General features: G+C 44.5%; 1 protein-coding gene and 1 non-coding gene across 6 annotated transcripts in view; one reads left to right on the forward strand and one right to left on the reverse strand.

Moving 5' to 3' along the window:
• Positions 1-12,164, reverse strand: part of DCAF12 (DDB1 and CUL4 associated factor 12) — a 47,734-nt gene that overhangs the window by 29,973 nt on the left and 5,597 nt on the right. The window lies entirely within an intron of this gene.
• LOC118147937 (U4 spliceosomal RNA) lies at positions 2,580-2,722 on the forward strand. Its single transcript, XR_004734643.1, has one exon. It is a non-coding gene; the product is annotated as a U4 spliceosomal RNA (small nuclear RNA).

Raw genomic sequence — 12,164 nt, forward strand, 5'->3', positions numbered from 1 at the left:
CTAAAAACAAAAAAAGAAGAGGGGGGAACTTTACAATGTCTCTAAAATTCAAGGGTGTTTCAGACTGGAGCCCAATGAGAAAGGAAAGCAATTCTACACAGGTCACACAGACAACAATATATACTATGTTGTAGTCAGTAAAAGACACGTGAGCAACCTGTCTGTGGAGAGGTGGGGAAAGGAAAGACAAGAGAAATCGAAGCAGAAGAATCCATTCACTGTCCCAATCTGAGAAAGTGGGGAAGAGCAAAGGAGAGAGCCAAGACTAAGAAACACAACAGAAAATGGAAAGAAAATATTTATCAAACATTAAAAATATGTATAGCACCTGGGCACAATGGCTCGCACCTGTCATCTCAGCACTCAAGGCGGGCGGATCACAAGGTCAGGAGATCAAGACCTCGTGGCGAACATGGTAAAATCCCATCTCTACTATAAATACAAAAATTAGCTGGGTGTAGCGACGTGTGCCTGTAATTCCAGCTACTCAGCAGACTAAGGCAGGAGAATCGCTTGAATCCGGGAGACGGGGGCTGCAGTAAGCCAAGATTGTGCCACTGCACTCCAGCTTGGCAACAAGAGCAAGACTCTGTCTCAAAATATATACAAAAAATATGTACAGCTTGTAATACCAATTGTAGGAATTTATGCTAAGGAAATAGTGATGGGTGAACAGTTTGAACTATACATACATTTTTTAAATTATATAGACAGGGTCCAACTATGGTGCCCAGGCTGGATTCAAACCCTCCTGGGCTTAGGCGATCTTCTTGCCTTAGCCTCCCAAAAGCACTGGGATTGCAGACATGAGCCACCATGCCTGGCTACTACATACCTTTAATGGCAATAAGGTAGGTCACTACATGAATATACTAACATTTATTGAATGAATTCCCTATTACCGGACATTTACGCCATATCCAAATTTTTAGTAATACAAAACATATGGCAATAAACATTCTTTTATCTAACTCCAGGGGCCTCCTCTCAGTTCTGGGGCCTAAGGGGGGAAATAAATAAATAAATACATCCAGGACAGGGTGTGGTGGCTCACGCCTGTAATCCTAGCACTTTGGGAGGCCAAGGCAGGCAGATCATCTGAGGTCAGATGTTCGAGACCAGCCTGGCAAACATGGTGAAACTGTCTCTACTAAAAATATAAAAATTAGTCCGGTATGGTGGCAGGCGCCTTTAATCCCAGTCACTCAGGAGGCTGAGGCAGGAGAATCGCTTGAACCCAAAAGGGGTTCCGCTACTGAGTTCCGCCTGCACTCCAGCCTGGCTGACAGACTCCACACACCACTGCACTCCAGCCTGGCTGACAGTAAGACTCTGTCTCATAAATAAATAAATTAAAAAATCTGGCTGGGGACAGTGGCTCATGTCTGTAATTGCAGCACTTTTGGCAGTCAACGCAGGCAGATCACTTAAGGTCAGGAATTCAAGACCAGCCTGGTCAACATGGTGAATGAAACCCTGTCTCCGTTAGAAATACAAAAATTGCCAGGTGCGGGGGCTCACGCCTGTAATCCCAGCACTTTGGGAGGCCGAGGCAGGTGGATCACGAGGTCAAGAGATCGAGACCATCCTGGTCAACATGGTGAAACCCCATCTCTACTAAAAATACAAAAAATTAGCTGGGCATGGTGGCGCGCGCCTGTAGTCCCAGCTACTCGGGAGACTAAGGCAGGAGAATTGCCTGAACCCAGGAGGCAGAGGTTGTGGTGAGCTGAGATCGTGCCATTGCACTCCAGCCTGGGTAACAAGAGCGAAACTCCGTCTCAAAAAAAAAAGAAATACAAAAATTAAGGCCGTGCACGGTGGCTCACGTCTATAATCTCAGCACTTTGGGAGGCTGAGGTGAGTGGATCACGAGGTCAAGAGATCGAGACCATCCTGGTCAACATGGTGAAACCCTATCTCTACTAAAAATACAAATATTAGCTGGGCATGGTACACGCCTGTAGTCCCAGCTACTTGGGAGGCTGAGGCAGGAGAATTGCTTGAACCCAGGAGGCGGAGGTTGCGGTGAGCCGAGATCGCACCATTGCACTCCAGCCTGGGTAACTAGAGCGAAACTCTGTCTAAAAAAAAAAATAAAGGAAATACAAAAAATAGCCAGGCATGGTGGCATGTGCCTGTAGTCCCAGCTACTTGGGAGGCTGAGGCAGGAGAATCACCTGAACTAGGGAGGCGGAGGTTGTAGTAAGACAAGATCACGCCACTACATTCCAGCCTGGGCGACAGAGTAAGACTCTGTCTCAAATAAATAAATAAATAAATCCACATGTCTGTGCCATGCCAAGATCTTTTACACTCTGAGCTGTGAATCTAAACTGCTCCTACAAAAGAGGCACTACAGCACTGGCTAGCTAAGATCACTAATGGTACTTCATAATAAATAGATCTTGAATTCAGATGTTTCGCCACAGAATCGTGACTTTGTGGAAGGAGGACCACATTAGAATTTATAATTATTTTGGATTTAAGTGACATAATTCTTATAAGCTTTATATACAGCTATAAATTGATTTATAATCCTTGATTTTAGAGATCTCTGTCAAAAAGGACTAAGTCCTAGCTTTGTGCAGTGGCAGTATCATAGCCAATGAGGTTTATCTGAGGCGCAATTACTGCTAATTGAAAACTTTTCCCAATACTCTGCTGTGACAACTTGCAAAATTTAGTCGGCATTGGCAATTTTTGACAGTCTCTATGGAGACTGAATTAAAAAAAAAAAAAAAAGGACTAAATCCTAAGAGCCAGCTTTGGCTAGACACCTTGATTTTACCTAGTACCCACCAAAGTCACCAAATAAACTTTGACAACATACAACAAAGGTTTAGCTATCTTAAGCATTATCTAAACAAACATTTGTTAAAAAGAAATTTGGGCCAGGCTTGGTGGCTCACGCCTGTAATCCCAGCACTTTGGGAGGCAGAGGCAGGTGGATCACGAGGTCAAGAGATCGAGACCATCCTGGTCAACATGGTGAAACCCCGTCCCTACTCAAAATACAAAAAATTATCTGGGCATGGTGGCGTGTGCCTGTAATCCCAGCTACTCAGGAGGCTGAGGCAGGAGAATTGCCTGAACCCAGGAGATGGAGGTTGCACTGAGCCGAGATCATGCCATTGCACTCCAGCCTGGGTAACAAGAGCGAAACTCCGTCTCAAAAAAAAAAAAAAAAAGAAATTCTTAGGCTGTAAAATCAGAACCCTATTTAGTATTGCTTTTATGTGCTTACAAATCCCATCACCTATTTCCAAATGATACCAATCTGAAAAAGAAAAAGGGGAAATAAAAGGATTGGTCCAATAGTCTGATTTCCTAAGACTTTATTTCTTCCTATGGAAGAAATACCTAGTATATGAAGAGATTATATAAAATAAATCAATGGAAATTGATTTCTTTTTTACTATTTTTTGAGACTCTGTCGCCCAGGCTGAAGTGCAGCAGTGGCATGATCTTGGCTCACCGTAACCTCTGCCTCCCAGGTTCATGCAATTTGTCCTGCCTCAGCCTCCCAGGGAGCTGGGACTACAGGCACGTGCCACCATACTCGGCTAATTTTTAAATTTTTAGTAGAGACGGGGTTTCATCATGTTGACCAGGATGGTCTCGAACTCCTGACCTCGGATCTACCCACCTCGGCCTCCCAAAGTGCTGGGATTACAGGCATAAACCACCATGCCCAGCCTCTTTCTTTTTTTTTTTTTTTTAAATGGAGTCTCAATCTGGCACCCAGGCTGGGGTGCAGTGGCACAATTTCAGTTCACTGCAACCTCTGCCTCCTGGTTTCAAGCGATTATCCTGCCTCAGCCTCCCAAGTAGCTGGGACCACAGGCATACGTCATCATACCCGCCTAATATCTGTATTTTTAGTAGAGATGGGGTTTCACCATGTGGGCCAGGCTGGTGTCAAACTCCTGGCCTCAAGTGATCCACCCACCTTGGCCTCTCAAAGTCCTGGGATTACGTGAGCCACTGTGACTGGCTTGAAATTGATTTCTATATATCCAAGGATGCTAATATTAATATATAAGTTATCCAGGAGAAAATCTCTACACAGGATACTTTCGGCTTTTTGTTCCGTGGTGACATTTCCAGGTATAAGGCCTTCTACTCAGAATTAATGGGAGCTTTATCCCTAACTTGCAAACTACTGGAGAGCAGAGATTGTAATTACATATCTGGTATATGAATAGATTATAAACTCTTTTTTTTTTGAGATGGAGTTTCGCTGTTGTTATCCAGACTGGAGTGCAATGGCACGATCTTGGCTCACCACAACGTCTGCTTTCTGGGTTCAAGCAATTCTCCTGCCTCAGCGTCCCGAGTAGCTGGGATTACCGGCGCATACCACCGTGCCCAGCTAATTTTCAGTATTTTTAGTAGAGACAGGGTTTCACCTTGTTGACCAGGATGGTCTCGATCTCTTGACCTCGTGATCCACCTGCCTTGGCCTCCCAAAGTGCTGGGATTATAGGTGTGAGCCACCGCGCCCGGCCGATTATAAACTCTTAATAATAATAGTGCTAAATAATGATAATATGGCCGGGTGTGGTTCTCAATTGTGTAATTCCACTTTGGGAGGCAGAGGCAGATCACCTGAGGTCAGGAGTTCGAAACCAGGCTGGCCAACATGGCAAAACCCTGACTCTACTAAAAACATAAAAATTATCTGGGTTTGGCTACATGCCCATAATTCCAGCCACCTGGGAGGCTGAGACACTAGAATTGCTTGAACCTGCGAGGTGGAAGTTGCAGTGGACCAATATTGTGCCACTGTACTCCAGCCCTGGGTGACAGAGTGAAACCCAGTCTCAAAAAAAAAGATAATATAATCTCTCTTCTCTCACAACTTACTTCCTGAGCGTAACAGCATTAAGACTTGAGGACCAGGAGGGGTGGGTGGTTTGGAAAAAAAAAAAAAAAAAGATTTAAGGACCACATGGTTGTGTATTTGGCCACTGAGAACCAAGAGCCCTCTCCCCTCTCCAGGGGCTATTTTGAGCCCCAAAAAACTCACTGTGTGACTGAAAGGAGCAACACCTTTTGTTGCATATTCTACCACTGTATTTTTGAGCCCCTACTTCAGTTCTTCTCATCATCTTTTTAGGATAAGAAAACGCAAGATTCGGCCGGGTGTGGTGGCTTATGCCTGTAATCCCAGCACTTTGGGAGGCCGAGAGGCAGGCTGATCACAAGGTCAAGAGACTGAGACCATCCTGGCCATGGTGGAACCCCGTCTCTACTAAAAATACAAAAATCAGCCAAGCGTGGTGGCACACACCTGTGGTCCCAGCTACTTGGGAGGCTGAGGCAGAAGAATTGCTGGAACCCAGGAAGCGGAGGTTGCAGTGAGCCGAGATTGCGCCACTGCACTCCAGCCTGGCGACGGAGCAAGACTTTGTCTCAAAAAAAAAAAAAAGAAAAGAAAATGCAAGGTTCATCTAGCTGAAACAACAATTTTAAAAGATGAGGGTTTACTGTACAAACAATACTTTATTAACAACATAGAAATTTAAAATGCAAGAAAGATCACTCAGAATCCTCTCTTAAAATGTTTTTCATTTGCAGATAGATTCCTGTTTAGTCTTTGATCACATATATTATAATTGTGCACAGCTACTATCAGCAGACAGGATTTTGTATCTCATTTCATTAAATATTTTGAATGCTTTGCACATTTGTCTCCATAATTATGTTAATGCCTACATAATACTATACAGATTTGATTTATCACAATTTACTTAAGTATTCGATTGTTAGTATTTAGATTAAGCAGCTTCTGATGATTATCGTGTTAAAAGACTTTTCCTTGGTATAAATTCTCAGGTGTTAATATCTTAGGTAAAAAGGTATACCATTTTTAGGCTCTTCTTTCAACAAATACTATGTACTTTTTTTTGAGACAGGGTCGTGCTCTGTCACCCAGGCTAGAGTGCAGTGGTGTAATCCCATTTCACTGCAGCCTCGACTCGCAGACTCAAGCCATCCCCCACTTCAGCCTCCTAAGTAGATGAGACCACAGGCATGAGCCACCATACTCAGCTAATTCTTAAATTTTTTTGTAGAGATGGGGGTCTCACTACATTGTCCAGGCTGGTCTTGAACCTCTGGGCTCAAATGATCTTCCTGCCTCAGCTTCCCAAAGTGCTAGATTACAGTCATAAGCCACTACGCCTGGTCAATGTGTACTTTTGCAGTTGTTTTTTTTTTTTTTTTTGAGACAGAGTCTCACTGTTGTTACCCAGACTGGAGTGTAATGGCACGATCTCGGCTCACCACAACCTCTGCCTTCTGGGTTCAAGCAATTCTCCTGCCTCAGCCTCCCGAATAGCTGGGACTACAGGCGCACACCACCATGCCTAGCTAATTTTTGTATTTTTAGTAGAGACGGGGTTTCACCTTGTTGACCAGGATGGTCTCGATCTCTTGACCTTGTGATCCACCCGCCTCGGCCTCCCAAAGTGCTGGGATTAAAGGTGTGAGCCACCGCACCCGGCCTTGAAGTATTTTTTTAAATTTTGGTTGTGGTTCCAGCTACTTGGGAGGCAGAAGTAGGAGGACTGCTTGAGCTCTGGAGGCTGAGATTGCAGTGACCTGAGATTGTGACACTGCACTCCAGCCTGTGACAGAGCAAAATTTGGTCTCAAATTGAATTAAAAAACATTTTTTTTTGGCCAGGCACAGTGGCTAACACCTGTAATCCTAGCACTTTGGGAGGCTGAGGCAGGCAGATCACAAGGTCTGGGGTTTGAGACCAGCCTCGCCAATATGGTGAAACCCTGTCCTTACTTACAAAAAAAAATTTTTTTTTTAAGTTTTGGTGGCAATGTATGTATGTATGTGGCTGTTCTACTAAAGCCTTATGAGAACTGGGTACTACTTCAGGCTAGAATGCAATAGCACAGTCTCAGCTCACTGCAATCTCCACCTCCCAGGTTCAAGAGATTCTCCTGCCTCAGCCTCTAGAGTAGCTAGGATCACAGGTGCCCGCCTGCCACCATGAAGAGCTAATTTTTGTATTTTTAGAGATGGGGTTTCACCATGTTGGCCAGGCTGGTCTCGGACTCCTGACCTCGTGATCTGCCCTCCTCAGTCTCCCAAAGTGCTGGGATTATAAACATGAGCCACCACGCCTGGCCCATGAATTATTTTTAAATGTTTAAGGTATCTGAAATGTGCCTGGCATACAGAAAGCAGACATTTACAGGACAGAGAAAGCTCACTTCTAAAATAGTGAATTTGGCCAGAAATATATCAAAAGCCTAGAGCCATCAAACCACCATCACCTCTTCCTCCTCCAGCAACCACTACTGTTAATTATATCAACAACTTACTAAGCACTTATTTTTCCAGGCACTGTGCTAATCGACATCTTATTTAATTTAATCTTCTTCATGACTCTGCTGGGCAGGTACTACTCTCTCCGTTTTGTTTTTTTCTGACTTCCTTCTATCCATATAAACTACTCTCTCCATTCTAAAAGTGAGAGAAAAAAGGCCTTGGAGAAGACATCTGGCTTGTCAAAGGGCACAAAGCTAACAAGATAGGGCTGACTCAACTCACAAATCTCTGAACCCAAATATATAACAAAAATGACTTAATCAAATTTGTTGCTATAAATGTAAATTTCTTTTTTAAGAGACAGAGTTTGCCAGGTACAGTGGCTTAAGCCTGTAATCCCAGCACTTTTTGGGAGGCCAAGGCGGGTGGATCATAACATCAGGAGTTCAAAACCAGACTGGCCAAGATGGTAAAACCCGATCTCTACTAAAAATACAAAAATTACCCAAGTGTTATGGCACGCACCTGGAATCCCAGCTATTCAGAAGGCTGAAGCAGAGAACTGCTTAAACCCAGGAGGTGGAGGTTGCAGTGAGCCAAGATTGTGCCACTGCACTCCAGTCTGGGTGGCAGAGTGAGACTCCGTCTCAAAAAAAAAAAAAAAAAAAAAGAGAGACAGGGTCTATTTTGCCCAAAAAAAAAGAGAGAGAGACAGGGTCTATTTTGCCCAGGCTGGAGTGCAGTGGCATGATCATGGCTCACTGTAGCATCAAATTCCCAGGCTCAGTTGATCCTCTGACCTCAGCCTCCCAAGCAGCTGGGACTGTAAGTGTGTACCACCATGCCTGGCTAATTTTTGTATTTTTGGAAGAGACAGGGTTTCACTATGTTGCCCAGGCTGGTCTTAAACTCCTAGGCTCAAGCAATCCAGTCATCTCATCCTCCCAAAGTGCTAGGGTTTACAGGCATAAGCCACCGTGCCAGCCTAGAACATTTTTTTCTTTATTTTTTCTGAGATGGAGTATCACCCTGTTGCACAGGCTGGGGTGCAGTGGCACGATCTTGGCTTACTGCAACTTCTGCCTTCCAGGTTCAAATGATTCTTGGGCTTCAGCTTTCCGAGTGGCTGGGAACATAGGTGTGCACCGCCACGCCAGGCTAATTTTTATTTTATTTTTTTATTTTTAGTAGAGTCAGATTTTTGCTATGCTGACCAGGCTGGTTTCGAACTCCTGGCCTCAAGTAATCTGCCTGCCTCAGCCTCCCAAAGTGCAGGGATTACAGGAGTGAGTCACCATGCCCAGTCCCCTAAAGCATTTTCTGAAAGGTTGTATCCCTTTGGGAAAATAAAATAGTAGACAAAGCGAACTGAATAAAAATCTGTCCAGGGCAAACCCATACTTAATAATTTTGCTTCCTTGTGTCTCAAACTGACTTTCATATTCCCTATGATTTCAGGAATCTGAGCATGTAAACTCAGACATAACCTTACAGCTATTTTCTCAACCCTGGTGCCTACCACTCTACCCCAGCTCTGAAATTACACTGCCTCAAAGTTCTCCTTCTCATCTGGCCAATATTAACAGCATCCAAAAACTCATTTTTCTGCTTCATTATGATCCACAAAGTCCATCTATGAAGTCAGCAGTGTATCTCTACCCACTGCTTTGGGAGATAGTGAAAAAGAAAAAAGCAATCCCAGCACTTTGAGAGGCCAAGGTGGGCAGATCATGGGGCCAGGAGTTTTAGACCAGCCTGGCTAGTATGATGAAACCCCATCTCTACCAAAAAAGTACAAAAATTAGGCCAGGCGCAGTGGTTCACACCTGTAATCCTAGCACTTTGGGAGGCCAAGGCAGGCAGATTGCCTGAGCTCAGGAGTTCGAGACCAGCCTGGGCAACATGGTGAAACCCCGTCTCTGCTAAATAAAAAAGAAATTAGCCGGGCGTGGTGGGGTGCGCCTGTAGTCCCCGCTACTTGGGACGCTGAGGCGGGAGAATTGCTTGAACCCGAGAGGCGGAGGTTGCAGTGAGTCAAGATCACGCCACTGCACTCCAGCTGGGGCGACAGAGTGAAACTCTGTCTCAACAAAAAAGAAAAAAAAATTAGCCAGGCATGGTGGTGCACGCCTGTACTCCCAGCTACTTGGGAGGCTGAGGCAGAAGAATCACTGGAACCCGCAAGGCAGAAGTTGCAGTGAGCCAAGATCGCACCAGTGCACTCCAGCCTGGGTGACAGAGCAAGACTCCGTCGCACACACACAACAAAGCAATCCTGGTCAGCCTCAGTGGCTCATGCCTGTAATCCCAGCACTATAGGATGTCAAGGTAGGAGAATCACTTGAGCCCAAAAGTTTGAAACCAGCCTGGGAAACAAAACAAGACCCTGTCTCTATAAAATAAAATAAAAAATTTGTTTAAATAGACAGGTAGAGGCCAGACACAGTGGCTCATGCCTATAATCCCAGCACTTTGAGAGGCCGAGGTGGGTGGATCACCTGAGGTGAGGCTTTCCAGACCTGCCTGGCCAACATGGTGAAACCCTGTCTTTACAAAAAATTAACTAGGCGTCATAGTGGACGCCTATAATCCCAGCTACTAGGGAGGCTGAAGCAGGAGACTCGTTTGAACCTGGGAGGTGGAAGTTTCAGTGAGTTGAGATGGCACGACTGCACTCCAGCCTGGGCAACAAAAAGGAAACTCTGTCTCAAACAAACAAAAAAAATTGCCAGGTATGATGGCATGTGGTATAGTCCCAGCTACTCAGGATCCTGGGGCAGGAAGATCCCTTGAGCCTGGGAATTTGAAGCTGCAGTGAGCCATGATTGCACCACTGTACTCTACCCTGCAAAACCCTGTCTTGGAAAAGAACAAAGTGGCTCACGTCTGTAATCCCAGCACTTTGGGAGGCTGAGGTGGGCAGATTAGATGAGGTCAGGAGTTTGAGACCACCCTGGCCAGCATGGTGAAACCCCATCTCTACTAAAAATATAAAAATTAGTCAGGCATGGTGGCACACACCACCATGCAACTCGGGAGGCTGAGGCACAATAACTGCTTGAACCTGGGAGACAGAGGTTACAGTGAGCCAAGAATGTGCCAATGCACTCCAGCCTGGGTGACACAGTGAGACTGTCCAAAAAAAAAAGAACGAAGCAACCCTGGGACAACCAGGGTTAGCCTGATACTCTTAAGTAGGCCTTGATATCCCAGTGTAAATAAATAATTTCAGAGAATATCAACATCAGATAAGGCCACTCTGTAACTGTGATAAAGACAAAACAAGACCACTCTATAATCATATCTAAACACAGACCAAAACAAGAACACTGCCTAAACCACAAAAAGATCAAACATCCCTTTAACCTGGCTAATATAAATGATTGCTTCATTTTTATCAATTACAGCTTTAACCTCCTCCTAGATAAGATTAATATCCCAAACATAGAATTCGCCTCTGTCATGACAGTATCCATCTGGAGCAAAGTGCTATAACCTTAAGCCTTCCCCCAAATCACGTGCAACAAGCCTCAGTGTTGTAACTCCTTTCCAGAATTCTTACTGAGAGGACCCTCGATCCCCTATAGTATAGGTTCTCCTAGGTACAACAAACAGCTGTATCTGACTTCTTCTGCTACAGGTGGGTCCCTGGCAGTCTTTGGCTGTAGAGTGTTGACAACGGAAAAGTATTGACAGTGGGAAGTAAGAGTTCATGTCTAAAATTAAATACCTCAAACTGGGTACATCATCACTCTGCCTATCACCATCCTTCTCAACTCACATCCCACCCTCACCCCGTTCAAGAGTCCTCCTTTCTTGAATTCTTTTCTGTAGTCTCCTGGTTTTCCTGAGTTCCCTGCTCCTCCACAGCAAGCAGTTTTTCTTACCCTGTAAATGTACATTTTCCAAGGTTCTGTCCTTAGCTTATTTGTCAATATCAGTGGTTCTTAACCATTTTTGGCTCATAGCACTGTCTTTGAAAATCTAAGGACAAAAACTAAGAAGTACTTCCCACACTACCGCCCAACAATCTTAACCAGAAAGTACACATATAATCAAATCTTTGCAATTTTAGGTAAAGTTTATACAACTCAAACCAGGAATGCCTTCTCTACTCTCCCCATGGTAATGTAACAATGTTAATAATTCCTTCTATATAAACGCCTGCCAAATGACTAATTTCAATCCTTACTCTCTGCCAAGCTTCAACTAATTGATGAAAAGGACAAAACCCAAATCTGTACCTTAACATTCACTCTGCCATCTTTCCAGTTACACAGGTTCAAGACATTAGTATCAATTTTGTTTTGTTTTTGAAACAGAGTCTTGCTCTGTTGCCCAGGCTGGAGGGCAATGGTGTGATCTTGGCTCACTGCAACCTCTGCCTCCTGGGTTCAAGAGATTCTCTTGCCTCAGCCTCCCAAGTAGCTGGGATTACAGGCGCGCGCCACCACACCTGGCTAATTTTTATATTTTTAGTAGAGATGGAGTTTCACCATGTTAGCCAGGCTGGTCTCGAACTCCTGACCTCATGATCCACCCACCTCGGCCTCCCAAAGTGCTGAGATTACAGGCATGAGCCACTGCGCTTGAACTATTAATTTTGGCTTTTTCCTTTATAGGTTCTAGCTCTAAGACATCTTTTCTCTGTCTGCTCCTAGCCCTCTGTCACTGTTCTGGTTTAGCCCCTCATTATCTCTCATATATACCATGGCATAGCCTCCTGAAATTGCTCTCCCTGAAGGATTGCTTCAACCACATCACTTCCTGTTAAAAAATCCTTGGGACACTATCTCCCTATGGTTCACAGAATAAAAGCTTAGCTTGGCATTCAAGGGTTTCCACAATTTTATCCTAATCAACCTTTG

The sequence above is a fragment of the Callithrix jacchus genome, chromosome 1 (genome assembly GCF_049354715.1).
Source record: "Callithrix jacchus isolate 240 chromosome 1, calJac240_pri, whole genome shotgun sequence".
NCBI classification, from domain to species: Eukaryota; Metazoa; Chordata; class Mammalia; order Primates; family Cebidae; genus Callithrix; species Callithrix jacchus.